At 37.3% G+C, this 23,829-nt stretch overlaps 1 pseudogene; it reads right to left on the reverse strand.

Annotated features, from left to right (window-relative positions):
* Nucleotides 1-15,835: 15,835 nt before the first annotated feature.
* LOC101536445 (zinc finger CCHC-type and RNA-binding motif-containing protein 1-like) lies at nucleotides 15,836-16,528 on the reverse strand (annotated as a pseudogene).
* Nucleotides 16,529-23,829: the final 7,301 nt, after the last annotated feature.

Genomic DNA, 23,829 nt, shown 5'->3' on the forward strand with positions numbered 1-23,829 from the left:
TCATACCACTGTTCCATGAGATTCTTGAAAATGTTGAGCTAGAAGGTCTACATTCTTGGTGACGTCATTCATAGTTCTCATTACCTCTAATTATAAAGGCATGAGTGGCCCAGTCATTTTGACTGACTTGCTTTGTGGTTCAGAGAAAGACTTGTTCTGGGAGAAAACCAAGCTCTGCATAGTCTACAGTGTTGATGAATTCGTAAACTTTTACAACAGGACTTCTTTTTTATAAACAAAAAATGTGTCAAGCCTTCATTAGGTTAGGAAAAGCACAGCAGACTTTCATGCAGATCAGAATCTGGGCATTTAGGTTGCATTTCTCAGTGAGATCAACCCAAGGAGGAGAGAGAAAAATTAGTTTAGAAGATTGTAGTCAGAAAGTAGACATAATATTGACAACTGCCTGAAGATCTTGAAGATTATTTTGTAACTATTGATATTATAAACCATAATTGATGTTGGGATACAGTTTGTTAGAATAATGATTTAATTTGCTTAACACGGATTTACATTATTTACAATTATAAGCAATCAGTAGATAGAATGCTTCTTCTTTTTTTCAGTAAACCTGTGAGAGTTTGGAGGTGTCACACTTGCCCTGAAATTCTACCAAACCCAAATTTCACTAGTCTCACTTGCCACAGATTTTTCTGAAGTATATTAAATATATTCAATTCTTAGAATATTCCTGGGTGAACTTACTTGACTATTTTTTTCACATTGAAGTTATTAGGCTGTTATTTTTATTGATTTTTGAACATATTCAGATTATTCAATTTATATTAGGGCTTTAAGAATAGAGATCTATGGGCCTGGAGCAGTAGCTTAGTGGCTGAAGTCTTCGCCTTGCATGCACCAGGATTCCATTTTGGCTCTGGCTCATGTCCTGGCTGCTCCACTTTCCATCCAGCTCCTTGCTTGTAATCTGGGAAAACAGCCAAGGACGGCCCAAAGCCTTTGAAATTTGCAACCGCTTGGGAGACCCCAAGGAAACTCCCGGCTCCTGGCTTCAGATTGGCTTAGCTGCGGTCGTTGTGGCCACTTGGGGAGCGAACCAGAGGATAGAAGATCTTCCTCTGTCTCTCCTCCTCTCTGTTAATCTGACTTTCCAATGAAAGTAAATAAATCATTTTTTTTAAAAAGAATAGAGCTCCTTTAAGAGATCTTTAAGAATAATTTTAATGCAATGTTATATAGGAAAATATGAGAAGCGCAATCGTAAGAAATGGGATTTCAGAATTAGATAAATGGAAGTATATATAATCATAGCAATGCAGCTTTAACTCTTAAGTTTTACTCACGAGTCAATTTTAAACAGAGATGTAAATAGCATATCAAAGAATTATTCTTTTCCTAGTGGATATGAATTATTAATTGATTTGAATTCAAAATAGGCAAAGAAAAATTTTAAAAATCTCTGCCAGCTATAAACTAGCAGAGAAATAATCTTTGTGAACCACTAAACTTTATAAAAGTTTTTCTAAACAAATGGCTATTTAGATGAAAAAAATCTGCATCAGAGATCAAAAAGTATGAGAAAAGGACTGAAATTAAATCCCTTTCATCTTATCAACAGACAAAATGCTAGGGCACAGGATAAGCTGATATACCATTTGGTCCCTGGTTAACCAGGCAGAAATGGAGCATAAAAGATTCAGAAAAGTCCCTTTCCCTTGATGCAGTAGCAGAGAATCTGAAGATGAGGTTTTGTTCCTTGCACGTCCTGACAACAAACCGTGGACTGATGACAAAATGCATTGGAAAATTGAAGACATGATTTTATTTAGGTAATACAATTGAAAGATATTTATTAGTGATAAATAATTTTGAAAGGGAAGGGAGCCTGTGATTCTATACAAGTGGGCAACAAGACATCTCTAAGTCTCAATTATAGGAGAGCTGTATGAAAAGATGCAGTCAGGTCATCTCACAATAGGTGAGGTCAGGCTTTCTCTGCCATTACTCTAGATACAAAAAGGGTAGGAGAATTTCTTGGGCCTTACTGTTTTCTGGGACACAGAATTTTATCAAGTACAATGTCAATAAATGAAATAACTTCCAAAATTACAAAAGTTGTTAATGGCTACATTGTAATCCAAATCCTTACATTCTATCAGATATCATATGAGAAGGCATTGAATACTATTCATATTGGTATACTCGTATAAAATTATTACTTATTTCTAGAGTCTTAACAGATTTGAAGTTAAAATAGATCTTAAAAGATTACTTGGTGCTTTGAATCTAAATTTTTTCCTTAAACCTTTGTGCTTCATGCAAACTCCTCATGAGTAATTTAAAAAAAATTGGACATTTACATTGGGGAATTTAAAAAGGACAATTTACTGGTGCAGATATTTGGATTCCTGGTTAAGTCACCGCCAGGGATGCCACATATCATATTAGAGTGCCTAGGTGTAATTTCAGGCTCCTTTTCCAGTTATAGCTTCTAATACACATCAAGAGGAAATGGTTGATGAACAGCTAGGAATCAGCCACTCACGTGGGAAAAAACCAGCGACACAGCTGCTGCCAGTTTTAGGGGCTGGTGGTGCTGATTCATTACTTGAAAGATCTTTTGTCTCTCTGCCACCCAAATGAAATTAAAAGCACAGGTTTATATTGGTCAATTACAGATGCCTATTTCCTCCTCAACTCCTTCCCACACATTTCACTGGGCTTGAAGACGACAGGCACAAGTTGATGGAGAGTTGTCAAGTTGTACAGTCTAGCTTCTCTACTCCAACATGTGGAGGGAGCCGCACCTAGTCCCAGTAATGGTGGAGAACCGAGATTTATGCTATCTACTGTTGGACATTTTTTTTTTAAAGCACAAAGGTGATTACAAAGAGAAATTTGAAAAGAAAAGGGAGAAATAGTGGTTCTCATGAGATGTTTGATTTGTTGTACTTCAAGTTTGGTCAGGGTTCTCTTGCTTCCTGACTCACCATGTGACAATTGCTATTATACCTGACACAACTAGGCTCCCCAAGTTTCAGATCATGGGACTGCCTAATCCTCTATCCTCCATTGTAAGTAGAAGCAAATCTTCTCTTTTCCAAAGAAGCTGTTAATTATTTTAGCGAAGTCAATGTAAGAAAGAAACCAGACTCTCACAAATACATATATTTATTTCTAGCTTCTTTGAAAATCAGTCATGATTCTAGCACTGATTATCACCTCATATCCAGCTTAATTAAATTTGTTTCTATCATTTACACAAAAAAGAAAAAAAATTATTTGTAATTGAGTTAATATCTTTTCCTAACAGTATTCGAATTTAACACAGAAAGACACTGAGGCCCATAGTAATTTGTCCAAACACTGATCTCATTTAGTGATTGGGTCAAAATAAGATCTCAAGCTTCTAATAATCCCCTTGGCAGTTTTTCGCGATCTTAAATATTTGTGCCTCAACAAGTGAAGTTTAACAGATTTTCTCAAAACTTGTAAATGTATGAAATAATATGCAAATGAAAACACTAACTCCAATCACAACAAGTTGAAAAATGACACCAAATAAAACTCAGTAACAAAGCTTTTCACTTTAGGGAATGCAGTGTTAGCTAATGATAGCGAGGCAGTTCACTGTAGTAGAGCGTGATTGTTGCTCATGTCACTTGGTTAAGCCTAAGAATGTGGATGATGTCTGCGTCATGCACAAAATGATCTGAAATTTGCTTGCAAGTTTTTCTTAGTTACAACATTGATAAAGATACAGTTGTGATAAGGGCACCTGGAATGATAATATTTTGGCAGATATTTTTGCTTTTCCTCTGACTCTTCTCATATCTGGGTCCTTTTGACAACCTGGGCTTCAGGCCCTACAGTGCTTTCTTAGAGTTTTTGTATCCATCTACTGTAATAGCCCTATTTCTTATCTATCAAGTTACCATGTTATCTGAATAACCGAAACATTTTGTTTACTTGCTTAGAATTTGTTTACTTGCTTAGCCCTCACTACAAGTCAAGTTACAAGAGGGCAGAGACAGTCTGTTTATTGAATGAATGAGAGACAAAAACAAAACCAAACCAACCAACCAAACAATTAACCCAAAACAACACAAAACAAACAAAAAACATGAAGACAGAAGAAACCAGCAAGATTAGCTGTTTTCAAAGCACGTGTGATGGCTATGTCTACAATCAGGGGTCATAATGTACAGTGCTATACTCTTTCCACTATGTTGCATATCACTCTTTTTATGCACATGGGCAAGCGGCCAAGTATATACAGGGTTTCCTTACAAAGCAGCTCTGAAATGCTACTTTCAAAGCTTAGTCCTCATTATTTAAAATTAAAAGAGGAAACTAAAAAAGAAAGAAGTGATCTGGAATGAGTTCAAAAGGGAAACAGGAGTACTGTAGAAGCTAGAGAGAATGATTTATGAGAAGACCAGAAAATACACACACACACACACACACACACACACACATACATAGCATACACTATAGTGAATAGATGACTGTTTCAAAGCACCCACAGAATTCAGAGAACAGAAAAATTCACTTCAACATGAAACAGAATGGCAAAATCATTGGTAATTCATATAAGTAAATAATCTAACAAGACCTTTGCAGACCTAAGATATTTCTTCGTATCAATTTCATAGTGAATAGGGATTTACATTTTGAAATTGAAGCTGACCATAGCCATTGGCAGCAAGGAAAATAAATGAGGTTAAACATAATATCCGATATAAAGGCCTTCATTTCCATTTGAAGTTGTTCTTTAAAACTTTTCCATTTCCTACAGGGTGATTCACAAAAACAAGACAGGTATTGGAAATCTATTATGAAAAAGAAAACCAGCAAATGAGGTTTAATACCAAGACAATTTTCCTGGGAGCAAATCTGCTGAGTTATGAAACAGTCTTACAGGTGTAGTAATTATGCTTAATTTTTAAATGAAAAAAAGATCTCAATATTTTGACAAGCTTTTATGTTCTGAAAAGTGTCAAAGATTCCAAACCAACACTTTGAGCAAGAGAATCTAATGAGATCATTTGCTTTTCTATCAATTCTAAGGATAAAAGGACTTGATGAGGAAAAGAAGAAGAATTTATTTAAAAATCATTTCCTCTCTTCTGACAGAGAAATCTCTGATCTTTTGAGAAAAAAATAAAGATGGAAGATATTTCTTTGATTGAGAAGAATTGGCAATATCTAAGATTTTAAATATTCAGCAATATTATTTCTTCATTTTAAAAAGGTAAAGTTAGGAAGTTGCATATGAGAAGTCATGAAAAATTTAAAGGCATATATGTATTATGGAAAATGGTAAATTTAATTCTTTTCACCAGATTAAACGTATCCTTTAGTCTCATACACTATAATGAAATGATCAGTGTTGATAATTATGCATACATTATTTTCACTCTACCACCTATGAATAGCACTAAGACAATGAAGAAAGCAATTTGTAGATGTTTTATAAGGATACTAATTCCATTCTGTATAGCTTCACCCTCATAACCTGACGACTTCGCAAAGACTTTGCTTTCCAATGCTATCACATTGAAGATGTTAGAGCTTCAATTTATGAATCTTCAAGGACAGAAATATTCAGTTTATAACAAGCAAATTGTCTCTGAAGCTGTTCTTCCTCTTGGGTGGTTTTATTTCAGAGTGAAGGCAGTAACCATAGAAGGAGGTTATTTAAGAAATCCAAGCAGGATGTCCACATGCTGAAGAATCAGGCATTCCGCACCTAAGGAGTACCAACTGGTTAGCTCTTTGAGAGCAGAGCATCTCATGGAATCATATTTTCCAACCCCAGTTAAGGTGTCAGATGATTGACTGCAACCTTCCCATAGAGGCCCCAAGCCAGAATCAATCACCCAGTGGCTCCTAATTTCTCACTCATAAAAATGAGGAGAAGAACCATTTATTATTGTTTTCCTTTGATATTTATTTATTCTTATTTGAAAGGTAGATATAAAAAGAGAGGTGAGACAGAGAGGGAAAGATCTTCAATCTGCCGGTTCTCTCCCAAAGTGGTTGCAAAGGCAAGAGCTGAGATGGTCCAAACCTGGGAGCCAGGAGCTTCTTCATGTCTTTAATGTGAGTGCAGGGTACCAAGGCCTTGGACAAAGTCATAAGCAAGAAGCTAGATAAGAAGTGAAGCAGCCAGACACCAACCTGTGCCATATAGTATGTCAGTACTTGAAGGTAAAGGATGAGTCTGTTGAGCCACAGTGCCAGTCCCAATATGTATTATTCCTTAAAGCCATTAAATTATGAGGTAGTTATCACACAGCAAGAGATAATTAATTTAGTCTGTTTCATCACCAGAAAAAAATTAAACATGGTACATTTTTGTGTGTTTTGAAAGATGTAAAAAATATCTGTATACTAGAAAGCCTGTAGGACAATATCCTCGTGTTTGTGTATAGGAAAAAAGTCAGTGGATTCTCAAATTTTGAAACATTTTCATCTGTTAGCAATTATGAAAATGTTACTCTTTACAGTGATACAAAATATAAATTCAATTGCTAATTTGGTAGTAATAACATTTGCTCTGAATAATATTAAGACTTCAAACAACCTGTGGTTTTGAAAGTACTGAAGTAGTACTTAGTCTACCAAATGAATGAAACAAAACTGAAAGCAATATTACTTTCCATAGGAATTGAGATTGATTGTGGAACAATTCTCGAAGTTAAATATCAAGATTTGGTTTCTACTTGATTACTTTTCAAGAGAGGGCATGTTCTGTGAATTAAATTGAGGTGGAAAGAGGGAGAGCATGCGAGAAAGAAATATGGACTTCTTACCTGTTCATCAACTGTCTGGCAAAAGCACCAAAGTGGCGTCTGAGTCTTCAAATCAGAAATGGACATTAAATATTGCTTATTTAATGCCCTGCAAAATTCTTCTCTCCTTGATGAGATAGGCTGGGTCTCTGCGATAAGGGAGACTATGATATATTCACATTTCTTTTGCACAACTATTTCTTTCTTTAAGACCAGGTTTGCATATTTTCTAATAATTCCATCAATAAATAAAAAGACTCTGTCCTTGAATGTTCCCACTGCGTCAGGAAGTGCTGCAGCAATTGTTGTTGGAACAGAATATCTCCTGTAGTAGATGTTGGTCTCCAGTAATAGCATCAATTATCTGGCATGCATATTCATCTCTGTAACTCCAGATGCTTGCTCTATTGATAAAGAATCTCACCTTAGGGAAGCAGGGTAGGGAATGCACAGAGTAGTACATCTAATGTTAATTGTTATTGTTTCGATTTTATATTTATTTATTTATTTATTTATTTATTTACTTGTTTTTAGAGACAAAGAGAAAGAAATCTCTTGCTTGGTGGTTTAACTTCATAATGCTTACAACAGTTGGGGCTGCCACAGGCTGAAAAAAAGCCCAGAGTCAAACCCATGTTCCACATGGGTGTCTGGGAGCCAGTACTTGGACCACAACCTGCTGCCACTCAGGGTGCACAGTAGCAGAAAGCTGGGATGAAGAGCAGAGCTGAGACTCAAATTCAGGTACTCCAAGGTGAGATGGCAGAATTCTAAGTAGCATCTTAAACATTATACCAAACTCCCAACCTTGCTTAGCTTTTATTCAATCCAAAATACAAAATTATGCCTTCCTTCATTGGTTTCTGCATCATATATGTTTTGATTTTTTCTGTCACTGAAAACAATACAAAACAAAACAGGACAGTAGTATCTTGTATAACTTATTTAGAAACATAAATTTCATTGATTAGGATCAGGAGTAATTTATAATCCATATGAAATTACCTTGACTAGCATATGAATACATGTTTTTTAATAGTTCTTTGCAGCATGTTTAGAAGAGAAGAGATGGAATGTTTATCTAAGGAACAGAGGATAATTTGCAATCAGGTATGGCATTGTGGGAACAAAGGAAAGACGAGTTTTTTTCCCTGAAAGGTCCATGGCAACTATCAGTTATGTAAAGGAGTGTCTACACTGATGGTAGAAAAGTGAGCAAGAAAACTCCAGTGGACAGAATAATGCCAGTCAGCAGATCAACTTGGAAACGACGTCCAACATGTAGGTGGTGGTGATTGCAACAACAGATTTCCAAAAAGGAGCAAGAATTGTTCCTAACTTCTATTCTTGGTTTCTCAGGGATGTCTTAGAGTGACCTTACTTTTTAATTCCTCGTTTCAATGTTACCTGTCTGGTCAGAATGAAAGATATTTTAGAAGCAGTTTTCAACTATTGCAGGCATAAATGCCTTAAGTATTAGTAAAATTTGAAATATACACTGTGCCTATCCTTGGGAGTGTGGGGAATATCTTCACCAATCAGAGGAACTCATAAGTAAAAAGCTAGGAGATAAGGCTTCCAAACTGGAAGCATGCCAAGTCCAGGCCACACCGTGAACAAATATGCCTAACAAAGCAAATTTTCTCCTGTGTGTGGTTTCAAAACTGCTCTTAAAGGTCCTTGTTAATGACCTAGTAATTGATTTAATAGCTCCTCAGTCAAGTGTGAAGTGTTGTAGTTGACATGTCAGCAAGGTATGAGGTATGGCAAAAGCTCCCTCCTGGTATGTCTAGAGTATCATTAAGCATTCCTGCTTATATTTTGGCTTACTTAGCAATAAAAATTTATTTACTGTATCCATAAAACTTGTCTCTGACTGTCTAAGGTAGTCCCTGTTCAAACTGGCTGTGGGGGAGGAATGCTGAAGGAATACCCAATGAGCATTTCTTTTTCTCCCAGTCAGCTTCTTGCATAGGTAGTGCCATTATTTCATTTCTTTCTGTTTTTTTTCTTGCTGCTCTCACATGAAGAAATCTCTTCCAGTCCCTGGGAAAAGCTACCTTTTAAAACACATTTGTGGGCCCGGTGTGGTGGCCTAGCAACTGACGTCCTTGCCTTGAACATGCCAGGATCCCATATGGGCACCGATTCTAATCCCGGCAGCTCTACTTCCCATCCAACTCCCTGCTTGTGGCCTGGGAAAGCAGTCAACCCCTGCAGCCGCGTGGGAGACCCAGAGGAAGTTCCTGGCTTCGGATGGGTGCAGAACCGGCTTTTGTAGTCACTTGGGGAGTGAATCATTGGACGGAAGATCTTCCCCTGTCATTCCTCCTCTCTGTATATCTGACTTTGCAATAAAAATAAATAAATATTTAAAAAACAACGACAGCGAGAAAAACCACATTTGTTCATATATAACTTTAATATATATATATGCATTCACTTATTTAATCAATATTTATTGAGTACCCCTGCATAAAAACATCATTTAGGCATTGGCAAGATAACACTGAAGCCAACTTGTGACCTTTTGGGAAATGTTTTTTAATGAGAGAAAAGGAGTGTCCATATGGGTATATGTACATGATATACATGTACAAAAAAATCACACTGCCTCATTTATTTCAAACCCTTCAGATACCAAAACTGAATAGTTCATCAGGAACAGATATTTATTTCTCACAGTTCTGGAGGCTGGATGGTCTAAGATCAATGGATCCACTTCCGGCCAGGGCCTTTTGCTGCATCATAACAGGACGGAGCAAATCACATTGTAAAAGAGTGTGTTTTGGGTCTAAGTATCTTAATCATTATTTCAGGTTGTTGACTCCACTGACAAAAGAATTCAGAGAAGAAACATAAATATAACACACAAGCAAGAACAGGATTTATTTAAAAGAGAAAGTGAACAAACTCACTTGTACGCATGAGCTACCCCACATCAAGAAATAGTTGGTTGTGAGTGGGCCCGAGAGCTGCCTAGGAGAAGTGACAGCTTTCTTCCTCTCATTCTTCTGTGGCCTCCATCTGCAGAACCTCCCTAAACCTGGTCAATAGTGTAAAGGAAATCCTGCTACACTATTAGTCTCCTTTATAAGACAGGTATAAATATTCAAACACAGGAGAGTCCTAGAAGAATTTAGTGTGCGTGAGGCTTTCTGGAATTTTTATGGTGCCTCCACATTGAGTTTAATTTCCCCATGTCCATCATGGCATCCCCCTTTTACTGATGAGACAGGTGCATAATGGGAAAGTATGTATTAGGCTAACATGTGAAAAAACAGAATTACAACGCAAGACTTGCAAAAATTTCAGTTGCGTATGCCTATTTAACTGCCTGCCTGGTTCGCCCCACATCAAGGCTATGTACCCTGAACACATTTACACTGGGGGATAGGAACTAGGTGGATCTCAGTTACCGTGGAGAATAGTTTTTCAGTGTGTAGATAGACCTGGAGGAAAAAAAAGGTAGAAAGAAGATTGTTAGAAAGAAAAAGTAGAAAAATTTTAGTCCTCTGATCATGTTTTATCTCTATACGTTACCCATCAGCTGTTTATGTTTTAGCTTTTCATTCTGAAATAGTTGTAGGCTTACAGAGAGTTATAAAACTAGTACAGGGCTAGCGTGACCTTTGCTCAGCTTCCTGCCATGTTATCACCTTACATACCCATAGTAAAATTGTCAAAACTAAGAATTAATACTGGTGGGAAACTATTAATTATCTAAAGATATGTCTTTATTCTACCAATTTTTCCCAATAGTATCTTTTTTGCTTTCTTTGCTTCAGGATCTAGAGCAGGATCCTTAGCAGAATTTAGCTGTTGTGTCTCCTTAGACTCTGTATTACTGTGATGTATCTTTCATTATTGCCTTCATACTATGGAAGAGTACTAGTTAATTATTTAAGAGAATGTTTCATATGCTGATTTTATTTAATTTCATTTAATCTTGCACATTGTTGCATAATCTGTTTCTTGTATTATTCCTTTTTGGACAGAAAAGGAAATTGCATGATGTGATTTTTATTACATGTCATATTACACATTTATCATTACATAAATGCTAATACATCAGTATATCATGACAACTAAGCTCTCTTAATGTTGACTCAACTAAATGTAAACATTTTGATGTAAATGATTAAAAATGCATTGCTTACATCATTGTTAAAAATGTCTTAGCAATATTAACAAATGCATCAATTGCAATAAATACATCAGACCTCTCAATTACTTCTCTGTTTTTAGGATACCTTACTTACATTGTCACAATATTGATAACTTAATCAAGAATCCTGGCTCTTTGCAGTAATTCAGGAATGATTTAATGAATAGCAGATCTCTGTGCCATTATCTGTGACTTTAAACTTAATACAAATAATTTAAGAAATGTTTACTAATGTTAAAAATGTTAGAACAAATACATTTGAAAACAACAATGCATATTATATGGTAATGTATTTTACTAAGTTAGCTGTCTCTTTTTAATTTTTCTGTTTGCTGGCTAAAGTCTGTCTCCTTATTCATTGTCCAAAATTTTTGCATTAATTGAGTCTTTTCAGAAAAAAAAAGCCATAACTTTGCAAAACACTGGCAGCCTTTAAAATACATGAAAAAGCTCACTGTGTTTCATTATATTGGTTACAGGATCTAAGGCATAAAAATTATCTAAAGACATAAAAACATCTATTTTGCGCAGATTAACATAAAATTTCTGATCAGCCATGTTTGAACAGTTAAACGGAATCTTGAATTTCTTCAAATATTAGTATTTTATTTTTATTTTTCTAGGAAATATTTTTCAAAAAATGTCTTCTTTCTCTTTATAAAAAGATGTATTTACGTATTTGGAAGTCAAAGGTACAGAGAAAGATGAGGAGACAGAGACAGAAAGAGAGATTGAGAGATTCCATTTTCAGGTTCACTCTGGAGGAAATCTTGAGGAGTGAATTAGTTAGGAAAAAACATTAATTGATAGGATAAATAAACTGGCCAAGTTTTAGGGACAAAATAATACAATTTCATTTCCTATTCAGTTATAGTCCCGACCAGGTGTTTCTTCCACCTACGAACTATAGACCCAACTTCTTTATATTTATACCGTAGGTTTTTGAACAGTCTGCTTCCAGTAGGCTAGAAGGAGAACTTGGTTTTTAAATCCTCTCTTAGGAAAAAACATTCCACTTTACTCGGAAAACTAGTCATGTGACCAGTGTAGATAGAGGCATCTGTGGTGAGCTACTAACCTAGAATTCAGGCCATCACACACAAAAAAAGCACATACATTTGGTTGTGTTGTTTGCTACTTGTGGCTTGATAAAGCACTTTCATAATATGAATACCATATATCTGGGTGGTTCTTCAGTTTAATATTCTAGTTGTATCTGCAAGCTTTCTCTGTGCTAAAATTTATTAAGTACATGTGAAGTGTAATCACATAATATAAATTATTCAACATTTCAAAAATATTCTATAACATACTTATTATCACTCCCACTTTCTTACATAAAAGATCATGGCTCAGTTTAGTTATGAATTTTTTAAAATATTTCTCATACCAACAAATGAAAAAAACCCCACAAAATTCACCCTAAGTTGGATAAACCAGCCTGTGCTTTTTTTCACCACTCATTTCTTCCTGGCCTTATTTGCACTTTGCTATATATTTTCATTTGCGTTTTGCCATTTCCAGCTTTGTAGAAAATATTGGATCCATGGAGCCAAAGTATCATTGCTAATGCCAAATGATAGTAAGCATGATAAGATATTCTCTGGAAGGGAAACCTTCTTAATGTGGAGAACGGTGTTGACATCACTGTGACATTATTGATGGGGTGAACAGGAGAAAAATCTCAAAGAAAAACATTCTCCCTGGAGAACACAGAGAAACCAAGCAGCACTGGAGTCATTCTGCTCTTAGCTCTGTAGCAGTTTAGGTCTTAGTTGATCATAACTACTATAATTTTGGGTAATATACTCAACCTTTCTTTTAATGTTAAATTGTGCACTGAATTAATTTACACTCTTACCGTTCACAAAGGAACTTGAGGTAACTTTGTTGAATCAAATATAACATCTGCAAGAGTAGAAGGTTGCAGATGGACATGTACTTACAGAGCCTAGCGTATGCAGATACTCCCTCAAACCAACCCTTATCATTAGGGATATTCTAAAATTTCTCATAAATTAGCTCTGTTCAGTTTGTTTATGACTTATTTTTTAAAATAAGTACTTTTTAGGGCCCGGCGCCATGGCCTAGCGGCTAAAGTCCTCGCCTTGAAAGCCCCGGGATCCCATATGGGCGCCGGTTCTGGTCCCGGCGGCTCCGCTTCCCATCCAGCTCCCTGCTTGTGGCCTGGGAAAGCGGTCGAGGACGGCCCAATGCATTGGGACGCTGCACCCGCATGGGAGACCCGGAAGAGGTTCCAGGTTCCCGGCTTCGGATCGGCGCGCACCGGCCCGTTGCGGCTCACTTGGGGAGTGAAACATCGGATGGAAGATCTTCCTCTCTGTCTCTGCTCCTCTCTGTATATCCGGCTTTCCAATAACAATAAAAAAATCTTTAAAAAAAATAAAATAAAATAAGTACTTTTAAAAAAATAAGTACTGGTATTTATTTTTTAAAATTACTTATTTATTAGCTTAATTTCTTTTGAGGAAGAGAGAGAGGAGTCGTCCAATTACTGTACTACTCCCTCACTGTCTGCAATATCCAGGCCTGGCCAGACTGAAGCCAGGATCCTGGAGAACTTACCCAAGGTCTCCCAATAGGTGGCTGGTACCCAGGTGTTTCAGCCATCGCCTGTTGTCTTCCATGATTTGCATTTCCAGGAGCCTGCATCCAAAGTAGAATAGGTGTGATTAGAGCCAGGCTTGTTGAGATGGAATGAGGGTGCCCCAAGTGGAGATTTCACTACTGCACCAAATGTCAAATCCATATTTATTTTACTAAGTAATTTAATAGGAATACTTTTATTTGCCCTTTCCCATGTTGTATAGATTTTAAAAGGATCACTCCATTAATCTTTGTTTATGTTTGCCCTTTGCAGAAAACTATTCTTTAATAATGGGATTTGTCTTCACTAAGAATAGAGATTACATTTTATAATAAATCTGTGTCAATGAAATTCTTTATAAATCTCCAAACATAAACCATCAAATACCATTTTGGAGGAAAAAAATAACCATTTTAAAGCTCACTAACTCTTTCATGCTATTTTCATGGGTAAGATACAAGCCAGATGTGATGGCATAGGATTGTAGTAACAGGTACAATCAGTAATATTCAGCGCTATCTAGATAGCTGTTCTTACATCAAGCAGTAAAATTCAATAAGAAGTAAGTTGATATGCACTGGTTTGAATAACTTAACAACAAAGAACTAGAGAAATTCTTTGTTGCAACACATCCTGTGACACACAGGCCTCTCCCTTGGCAGACTCTTTCCTTTTAACCATTTGAGGCATCTCACATTTCCGATGCAGCTGGAGCACATCCAAGGCACTTCCTGCCTCTTAGGAGTTTTGGCACAGGGCCTTGCTTCTCTTCACTTAGCTCTCCTTCAAACATCTGATGTGTTGCAACAAGGATCCATTCTAACTCTATTGTTGCCTGCAGCATAAGTAAAAGATGTCTACTGTGATTGTCAGAGACTAGGCAATCTTTGTGTATGTGTGTGTGTGCAGAGGAATAGCGTATGTCAGTCTGTTTCATTTTTGACACAGAACATTTTAAATTTGCACTTAGGGAAAATATAATCAAGGCAGACTTCCTTATTAAGCAAAAAGTCACATTATACTTATAGAATATTGGGCAAAATCTAACCAAATCTAAACTCTTAACTAGAAATCAGGAAAAAAAGTATTGACATTTGACCAAGATTAATCACTTACTTTTATTTAACCATTGATAAATGGAAACCTAAAAAGAACATTTCTTTGAGCCCCGTGATACAACTTCTATGGATTCATTCTGTAGACAGATGGATATATGTGTGCCCTAAGAAATAGTTGTATGAATGGACATAACATTATTGTTTGAAAAGTGAAAAAAAACTGGTATTAGACTAAAAGTGTATTAGTGATGGAATTGTTGAATGAATTAATGTGAGTTTCATTTTTAATATTATTTTGCTACAATGAGGTACAGATTTTATGTATTGATATGGAAGGGCTCCATCATATGTCAGAATGTAACTTGTGAAAGGTCTGATGCCACTTATGAAAACGGGCTGGTGCTTTGGATCACCACACTAATCCTCTACCTTTACTTGCCTGCATCTTATATGGTGCTGGTTTGTATCCTGGCTATTCCACTTCAAATCCAGTTCCTTGCTTATTACCTGGGAAAACAATAGAGAATGGCCCAAATGGACCCTAAACACCCATGTGGGAGCTCCAGAAGAGGCTCCTGGCTGCTGACCTTGGATCAGCTTAGCTCCGGCCATCGGTGCCATTTGGAAAGTGAACCATAGAATGAAAGATCTTCCCCCCTCATTGTGTTGGCAGTGAAAATCTGCCAGATTTTGTAGTATTTAGGATTTCAGATTAGGAGTGCCCAAACTACACTGTGCTAAGGTAAGATTGAAAAATGGACCTTTGTGTGAATTGCCTGCTAATAAAATAATCTTTGATGCTAACCATTTTTTTAAGATTTATTTATTTTTATTGCAAAGTCAGATATACAGAGAGAAGGACAGACAGAAAGATAGTGCATCTGCTAGTTCACTCCTCAAGTGGCCGCAACGGCAGGAGCTGAGCAGATCTGAAGCCAGCAGTCTGGAGTCTCCCTGGGTCCTCCCACGCGGGTACTGGGTCCCAAGGCCTTGGGCCATCCTCTATGGCTTTCCCAGGCCACAAACAGGGAGCTGGATGGGAAGTGGGGCCACCAGGACATGAACCAGTGCCCACATATGGGCTCCTGGCACGTTCGAGGCAAGGACTTTAGCAACTAGGCTTCCGTGCCAGGCCCGGTGGTAAGCATTCTTATGCTCAAATTCCAATAGTAATCTTAGTCCTCAGATGAATGATGTGCTTTTTTATCATTATTATCTTAGGTTACTTACACAATATATCTTCTCAGCCACTGAGTTCCTCTTCCTCCTCACTGAAATTAGTGCTCTTCTTTATCCTCAGGCATCTTGTGTCAGTCAACTTTGAGGGTCTTCCTGTACTGGGCCTCCATTTTTCTTTTCTTTTCTTTCTTTCTTTTTTTATTTTTTTTTTTTTTTGTTCTTCTTTGATTTTGACTTTCCGGAAGGCAATAGTCTAGCTGACGCTGTCCAGAGCAGGGTCTTCCCCTTCATTTTGGCTTTCTTCTACTTCCTCAATTTCTTATTCTGGTTCAGCAATTTTCTTCTTTTTCTTTTCTTTTCTTTTCCTTCTTCTTTGGAGGTTCTCGTTCTCTAAGCATATTTTTTGGACATACATAACTTAAGTGTCCATTTCCCTACGTTTATAACATGCGGACTTGTCAAAGTAATTTGGCTTTCGGATGAATTCATTTGCTCCTTAGTTGCTAATAGCATGCTTGATTTAATCACCAAATAACTGCTTGTAGCTTATCGCCCTTGTACAGTTTTGTACAGTCTTTATCCAAAAACAAAATGAAGCCAACCCCTCTACTCTTCCTCATATCTTTATCTTTCATTATAGCGACCTTTATGACTTTCCATACCTGGAAAATATCTGGTACACATCATTGTTTGTCAAAGGGAAAGGAAGGTTAGAGACATACACTGTGCTTTTGCTTAAGACTAACCCACCTCTCATCTCTTGTGACACGGTGGCCAGCATGTGAGCCTGCAGCCCAGTGGGCTCAAGTCCGACTCCTTCAACACCCGGCCATGGCCTGGGCATCGTGGGTCTCGGCAGAAGGCACCAAACAACACACCTCCTCAGCCAAAATTCATTTTAGCTATGTATAAAGAACTGGGATTGCTGGTCCATATGGGAGTTTCAATTTAATTTTTTTGTGTAATCTGTATGTTGAAAAACAGTAAAATATTAACCAAAGAGGTCACACCCTCAGTTTTAAGATGTGTAAATTCTAGAGATATAATGTGAAAAATTATAACTGCAGTTAATAACAGTATATTGTATATTTGAAGTTTGCTACGAATAGGCTCTAAAAGTTCTTTGGACACACAAAGAAATAAAGTGAACTCATGGATGATGAGGTGATAAGTATACCAGTTAGCATATGGTGGTCATTTGACAAGGTACATGCTTATCAAAACAGCAAGTTTTACAATTTAACTACATGAAAATTTTGTCAGTTATAGAATGATGATGTAAGAAACATTAGAATGAAAATGTATTTTATTAAGTAATCAAATTGAGCCACGGAAAACAAAATATTTTATAAAATAAAGCAACAACTTTTTGTAAGCTAAAGCTGACCCTTGTAATCTGGCTACTACTTCTAATATAGCAGTTTAACATTTGCACATTGTTTGCATTGTCATTGAATTCTCACAGTGATATTGGGAAGCACCTCTTTTGTTATTCATGTTGAACAAAATAGAAACTTAGATTTAACGGAATTCTATAGGACAGTGTTGTGACTTACGTACCTGACACAGCATCCCTATTACTTTGCTATTGGGAGTTCCAGAAGCTCTGTTTCCAATCCAGTTTCCTGCTGATACGCCTGGGAAAACAGCAGCTAGGCCTCTGCCACCCATGAGGGAGACTGGGTGGAGTTCCTGGATTGTGGCATCACCTGGACTCAGTTCTCAGTTTTTTAGGGGCATTTCAGGAATTAACCCATGTTTAAGACACCTGTTTCTGTGACTCCATCCCTCTCTGTTGCCCTGCCTTTCAATGAACACGAAAATATTTTAAGATTCATTTACTTTGATTGGAATGGCAGATTTACAGAAAGGAGAAAGATCTTCTGCCCTCTAGTAACTCCCCAAGCGACTGCAAGGGCTGGAGTTAAGCCAATCTGAAGACAGCAGCCAGAAGCCAGAAGCTTCTTCTGCATCTCCCATGTGTGTTTAGGGTCCCAAGGCCTTGAGCCATCCTCTATGGCTTTCCGAGGCCACAAGCAGGGAGCTGGATGGGAAGAGGACCATTGCAAGCTGAGGATTTAGTTACTCGGCTATCACGCTGTGTCCTGGACATATAAATCTTAAAAAGGGTATTTAGTAAAGAGTGATACAGAAATTGGTCAATTTTGTAGTTCTAGTGAATGACAGGGTCAAGATTTTGGTCCAGGCTTTCTTACGCTGGTCTATGGGTGTGTACTCTGCATCTTAAAGATGTGAAGTGGAATTTCTCAACCTTGCTTATCTGTCTCCTAAGCATCCCCACCAACTCTAATAATTAAAATTGTTCTAATATTAATGTTCTAAAGCTTATGCTAAAAAATAATAGATGCATTGGTTATGGTCTTTATTCTTTGTCTCTATCAATTGTTTTCCCTTAGAATTGAAAATTTCCATGTAATAAAGTGTGCTTGATTCTGTTGAAAACTCTGAATTAAAACTAACCCTCAATGCCAGAAAAGAGACCCAAATTACATATAGACATGCATATAAGGGAATTGATTGATTTCTGCTCTGAGTTTCCAAAATTTCAGAACTTTCTGCCATCTTTTTCTACTAGCTTTTTACTCCCCTTTTATTCAGAATTATTTTTCTGCTTATATTAGCCTTGTTCATTTAAGACACGAATAAAACTGGTTTTAGGCTTACTTTATCCCTATCTGGTGATACAATATGAAAGAAATTCTTTCTACATTTTTATGTATACAAGCACAGAGAGGAAGTCTGACTGATTCATGTTGCAACCAGAAGACTGAAGTCTGTGAAGGGCTGTCCAAACATATTGGAATGAGTCGTGTTTTTCAAGAATTTTTGTCGTTTCTGTTAAGTTCCAACTCCGAACTTTCTTGGATGTAGGGTCATTACATATGTAGTCAGTTAAGCTGAGATCTTAAGAGGAGTAATCTGGATCCTTAATCCGTTGTGATTTACAGGAGAGGGAGGGGAAATACAGCAAAGACAGACACAAAGGAAGACAAACATGAAGATTCACAAGAAGAAACCCTTGTGATATTGGAGGCAGACAGTGTGTTTTATGAAAAGCCAAGAGATGTTAAGATTGTCTCCAGCCCTAGATGCCAGGAGGAAGGCAGGGAACAGATTCTCCTTTAAGCTTCAGAACGAAGCATATTTTATTTTGGAACTGTGGCATTCTTAGCACTCACAGAAAAAATAATGTTGCCATCAGTCACCCAGCTTGTGGTACAAGGTTATGATTACCATACAAAATTTACCCACCCACAGAAGCCATGAGTGGGAGAGTGGCAATTTCTGAAATAATGCAAATGTTGTTATTTGAATGAGGGTTAGGTTAAGAAATGTTGAACAAACCAAACCAAAGCAAACAAATGAACAAAAAGAACAAAAAAGTAAAATTACCTGGTGAGTGATACTGCCTTGAACTGCTTCTAGTAGACTCTCTCCTCTCTCTTTTTTTTTTTTTTTTTTTTTTTTTTTGAAGTTCAGGTATACAGAGAGGTAGAGAGAGAGACAGAAAGTAAGAGCTTCCATCCATTGAATCACTCCCCAGGGGGCTACAAAGGCTGGAGCTGAGTTGATCTGAAGCCAAGGTCCAGGAGCTTCTTTCAGGTCTCTGACGTGGGTGCAGGGTCCCAAGGCCTTGGGCTGACCTCAGCTGCTTTCCAAGGCCACTAGCAGTGAACTGGGGAACTGGACGGGAAGTGGGGCAGCCAGCATCAGAGGTGCCATGACGTGTACAAGGTGAGGACTTTACCCACTAGGCTATTGCAACGGGTATTCCAGTACTCTTTCAAACCTGAAGGTTAAAGGCTAGAGTGGTAGCTTAACAAATATTCGTAGAAAGGTTAAGCAAACTGCAAGCCCAGCATTATAGCCTATTGGCTAAATCTTCATTTTGCATATGCCAGGATTCCATATGACTGCCAGTTCATGTCCCAGCTGCTCATCTTTCCATGCAGCAACATGCTTGCAGCCTGGGAAAGGAGTAGAGGATGGCCCAAGGCTTTGGTTCCCTGCATGTGCGTGGGAGACCTGGTTTAAGCTCTTCACTCTTGGCTCATGACTTTGGCTTGACTCAACTCCAGTTGTTGTGACCACTGGCGAGTGAACCAGTGGATGGAAGATCTTTCTGTCTGTCACTCTTCTCTTTGTATATCTGGCTTTCCAACAAATAAATAAATACATCTTCAGAGAAAATAAACCCTGCTGGCTTATTCTTAATATAGGCAAAGAAACAACAAACACTGTCTTAAGCAAACAGACTTTTTATTTTTCTATAAAAAGTGATATTCAATGTAATGTTTAAATCAGAAGAAATAAAGCCAATCATTTACTTTGAGCTATTCTGTTTCATGGGAAATATTTTCTTCTTCTCTATCTCTGAAAAGAGGTATTTTATTCCTGCCTTATATCTACACAGAGCTCAGCTAGAGGAATATTCCATTTATGATTGTAGGCATGATAACATGTGGGCATGTTCAGAATAGTTCTCAACATTTCATGTCAATGTTCAAGGCTATTAATATTAGCCATGTGATATATTTGCAAGATGGAACAGATTCTGTTTCTATTGCTGTTTGTAAAGCCAAGGCAAAACAATCTCTTATTTTGGTTGAGGAATATTAGTATTGACATAAAGGAAGACTAATGGCCTATTTGAGAACCAGAGAGTTGAATGAAATTTCCCTTTTCACTCTATTATAGTGAAGGACTTCCTTTAGGTTCAATATATGTTTCCATTGTGGTTAAAGTGACTATTTTAATAACTTGAAAAATCAAGTCCTTCAGAAATCATCCTGGAGGAAAAAAAGATTAAATAATCATGCTTGGGTTTTATGTAAAGAAATTGGATCACTTATGCATATCTATATACTATATTAAGTCAACAAATACAGAGACTTCATGCTATTTGTAATTGTATTATTAGCCTCCCACAACTACCTAAACTTTTTTTTTTGGATAGTCAGATAAGTGCAAATGCTAACTCTGTCATAGCAGAAAGTAACTGTAGAAAATGCCTAAGAGAAAATTAATGGAAAGAATGTGTCTAGAAGCAACATCTGATTACGCACAGGGGAAGCTGTGATGGAGAAAATGAAAAGCAGACCTTAGAAGAAAAGTGAAGGCCTTCAATTCTCTTTCCTTTTTGTGGTGTGTAGGCAACATACAAAAAAAGCATGTGGATGACAAGTTTTGGAGAGAATAACAAGATAACTTTCATTGAAAAATGGAACATTAAAGAGGCTTGGAAGAAGAAGTTGGAAGAGGTTTTTGGGAAAAGTCCATTTATGCAAGGCTAAGGAAGTTGTTTGTATTTTAGACAAAGGGGACATCAGGAAGGAAGCATCAAGTAAGATGAAAAGCACACGTTCTGAAGTGGGAGAGACTCGAGTCCAAGCTCCCCTAAAAAAGCAGGGGCCTCTCTTTTCTTATAAATTAGAGGATAGTAAAAATCTACAATTTACTATGAATTTTAAATATAATATAATGCTGCATATTAAAATAACAGGTGCCTTATAAACCTAAGATATGTGGTACAACATCCTAATACCACACTTCATTTTATTCTCTATGCAGTCAAGTGCTATAAACCTTTTGAGTGGTCTAATAGCTTAATAATGGCAGCACTTTGAGGAGAATTAAATCTGATAGCAATTTGCATAAAGCATTGTGTTAAGGAAGCTAGTTGTAAGTCTTTCTTATGTAGTTCCCCTATGGAGGAATACACAGATGTCTTCTGGTTGTTGAAACTGTCCATGACTACCAGAAAGGTTAAAGATCCTTGTGTGTGTGTGTGGAGACTGAACTCAGGAGGGACTCATGCTTCACAAGTGATTTTCAGTTTTGTGTTTGTAAATTAAAGAATGAATTGAAAAATGATCCTTGCACTTTAATTTGTGATACCACATATATCATGACAGCATTTCTAGAGTCAGACAGCCTGCAAAAAAAGGTTGTACATCTGTGTTTAAACATATTGCATTTCAGATATTTGTCAAAATTGCAAAGTAAAATCCTGACTAGACGGTGTTTTGTCTGGATATAGGATGCAGGTCTGGTTTGATAGTAAGTACACTTTAAGACAGTGTTACTCAGACTGCACTTCTGCTTCAGGGGTGTGTGGTGGGAGGCCAGCGTCTGCGTGAAACCACAGGCCATAATCACAGAGGGTTTAGAAACAGCCTAAGATATGGGTAAAGGGCTGTGGAAAAAGAAAGATCATATTCTTATATAATGTAGAATCTTGAGCTAGAAAGTAGTCTATAAAATTTTATAAGAGGAAACCCAGGTTGGATAAAACGGCATTAGTTTCATTTGGCTGCCAATTGTGTTTCATAGAAAAACTGCCATTGAAGGAGATTAATTTTCTGATAATGTAAAAAGAAAGCAAACAAAGGTCCAAACGTTAAGCCTTTAATGCATGCAGAATTAAAAGGTCAGAGGAAGAGGAATCAATTAAGGAGAACCTGTCACAAAGCAAGCAGATGTACCGTAGAAAGACGTGTCAGAAACCTGAGGAAATGAATTTGAGGAACAGGTTGCCAACAGTTTTAAATACTTTAAGGGGTTATAGAAAATGAGGAAAAAATCACTGGGTGTTAGAATGCTTTTCCTGAAAACTTTTTAAAGTAATTATATATAGGTTCCAGGTTGTGGATAAGCAACTTACGATCTTCTTCTGTATTATAAAGCTTAATGTAGAAACATATATACTTGCTGGATGCCCTTTGTGGGATCAAATAATCAATCATAAATATGAATTGCTGAGATCATCTATTTCAAGTACCTTTTACCCTCCTCCTCACAGGAGCCTGCAGCATCCTTTACCGAAATTTTCAAACCTGACAGTCCATTCTCATCTCACTCACATCCACTTCAGACTTGATTAGAAGTTGAATAGTGTTAAGAATGGAGTGATTTTTAATCTCAAAACTTAGCACATTAAATATGATAGGATGAATCAATTTTTGTTGTCACAAAATCAGCTGAAATACCCAGAACTATATTAGCCAACATCCTGAATTATTTAAAATGAAAAGTAAATCATGAAAAATAAAAACTACAAAATATCAAATCATTATCATTGCAGTTTTTGTTATTGCTGAAGAAGAAAAACCATGAATAAAAATTTCTCTCTTTTTTTAAGGATAATTTGATTTTTGAAAAAGTTATACATAGAGAGAAAGAGAGGAAGGAAGGGAGAGGGAGAGGGGAGAGAGAGAGAGAGAGAGAGAGAGAGACAGAGACACACACAGAGAGAGTTACTTTTACTTGTTGGCTCACTACCCAGATGGCTGCTGGGACTGATTAGGCTGAAATCAAGAGCCAGAAGCCAGGATCCTCATACATCTATTCCATGTGGGTAGCAGGGGCCTAAGCACTTGGACTTTCTTCTACTGCTTTGCTGCAGCAATTAGCAAGGGGCTAATCTGGAATTAGAGCAGGCAGTACTCAGATTGGTGCCCACATGGTATGTCGGCATCAGAGGATGTGGCTTTACCAGTTATTCCACAATGCCAGTTCCCATTTTCATTTTTCTGGACTGTTAACATTACAACTATGGAAGAAAAGTACCATCGGCAGCTACTGCATCAGAAGCAAATGTTCACCATACAGTAACCTGGCCGAGCTATCATGCAATTTCTTCGAAGAAATACAAGTGTGACTGAACAGGGCTTTGATCAGTGGGGTATCAGGAGGAGAAAGAAGTACCAAACTAGAAATCAGACCCTACTTATATGAGGTTAATATGCAGGAGGATTAGATAGGAGTAGTTGAGCTGGAATTTCAGTTTAAGTCCGCATTGTAACTTCATGCTCTCACCTGTGATTCTGACACACTTACCTTCCCATGATACACCTGAGTCCCATTCCGAATTAGGCAGGAGAAGGTGACATGTTCCCAGCTAGAGGCTAGGGAAAAGCAGAGGAAGACAGCCCAAGTGCCTACAACCTTGCCACACACAGGAGATAGGCAGATGAAATTTCTGGATCCTGAATCCTGACTTCAGCCCAACCCAGTTCCAGCTGTTGCAGCCTTCTG

Source organism: Ochotona princeps, chromosome 3 (assembly GCF_030435755.1).
Source record: "Ochotona princeps isolate mOchPri1 chromosome 3, mOchPri1.hap1, whole genome shotgun sequence".
Lineage (NCBI taxonomy): Eukaryota > Metazoa > Chordata > Mammalia > Lagomorpha > Ochotonidae > Ochotona > Ochotona princeps.